Source organism: Dromiciops gliroides, chromosome 4, assembly GCF_019393635.1.
Source record: "Dromiciops gliroides isolate mDroGli1 chromosome 4, mDroGli1.pri, whole genome shotgun sequence".
NCBI lineage: Eukaryota > Metazoa > Chordata > Mammalia > Microbiotheria > Microbiotheriidae > Dromiciops > Dromiciops gliroides.
In genome coordinates, this window is record NC_057864.1 from 4,639,748 (window position 1) to 4,641,330 (window position 1,583).

General features: G+C 40.4%; 1 non-coding gene across 1 annotated transcript; it reads left to right on the forward strand.

Moving 5' to 3' along the window:
* Positions 1 to 274: 274 nt before the first annotated feature.
* Positions 275 to 382, forward strand: LOC122726926. The gene has a single exon (XR_006352917.1). It is a non-coding gene; the product is annotated as a U6 spliceosomal RNA (small nuclear RNA).
* The last annotated feature ends 1,201 nt before the right edge of the window (positions 383 to 1,583 follow it).

The following is a 1,583-nucleotide window of genomic DNA, read 5'->3' on the forward strand; positions in this document are numbered from 1 at the left end:
TACTCTCAAGCTTTGTCTACAGATATCAGGTTCTTATAGGTTTGGCCAAGTTTGAAAGTGTCTACATTGACCAAAAAAAAGTATTACAAAGATAGCAGCTTGTGTAGTGACTTTCTCTCCTTTGTCTTATCTTCAACATAGTCATAGAATAGAAATGATATGAGAGCAGGTATGATCTTACTTTTATTTACATATGTAACTTGGAAGGTAACTTTGAGAGGACTTAGCCCAATCAACCATTTAAGCAATCATCAACATTAGAAGCTATATACAAGTGCTCGCTTCGGCAGCACATATACTAAAAATTGGAACGATACAGAGAAGATTAGCATGGCCCCTGCGCAAGGATGACACGCAAATTCGTGAAAAAAAAAAAAAAAGAAGCTATATACAAGTCAATGAACTGATCAATGAGCAAACAAGAAAAAATCCCTGTACTCAAGGAATTTAGATTCTTCTGGATGAAGAAATCAAATAAATACAACACAACCTCTTCCCACATAAATGCATAGAAAATATATAGGCAATAATGTAGCACAGTGGATGGAATCAGTAACACCTAAATTCAAATTTGGCTTCATATACTTACTAGCTGTGTGATCTTAGGTTGGTTCCTCCACCTCTAGCTGCCTCAGTTTTTTTCACCTATCTCCCACAGTTGTTATGTGAATAAAATGTAAAGAATTTTGAACAGTGCCTGGTGCATGCATTTCATAAATTCCTAAATCCAAATTTATATAGTAACCCAAAGTCATCTCAGCAGAGGGGCATCACTGTCAATCAATTAAGAAAGCAATCAATACTGGGTAGAGTCAAAATGGTGGAAGACAGACAGTAACTCCTCAAAGCTCTCCCGTAAATCCCTCCAAATTCCTTCAAATAATGCCATAAGATAGTTCTTGGAGCAGCAGAACCCATAAAAGGACAGGGTGAGATCATTTTCCAGTGAAAGATGGCTTAGAAGATCAGCAGTAAAAGCCTTTTATACCAGGGTGATACTGGAGTATAGATCTGGGCCATACCACACAGACCCAGCCCCATCTCCAGAGAATCAGGTCTCTGGGAACCTTGGAATCAGCTGAAAATGCAACTACTTCTGAAATTCAGCTCACAGACCAGTGAGGGGCTCAAGTGTTTGGCCTGGAGATATTATAGCAGTGCTGAGTGCTGAGGTCGAACTCTGTCATGTTGCCTGTGCTCAGAAGCAGGAAGTAGTATTGAGTGGTAGCCCAGGTTGGGGGGAGACACAGACATGCCAGAGCTTGCAACCACAGTGAAGAATAATTCTGTTCCTGTGTTAAAGAGCAAGGAGGCTGGTGGTTACTTACAGACCAGAGCCTGGACCAGGGGTGTGTAGAATGTGCCTCTCCTTAAATCGTACCAACTGGGACCCCTTTAAGCTTGGGACAGTGTGCCCTGGAAGCAGTGTCCCACTTTAAGGAGTTAAAAGTCAAGAAATAGGCTGGCAAAATGAGCAGACAAAAAAAAATGCTGACCCAAGAAAGTTTCTTTGGTGACATGGAAGATCAAAATACATCTTCAGAAGAATATAACAAAGTCAAACATCCTATATCCAAAGCTTC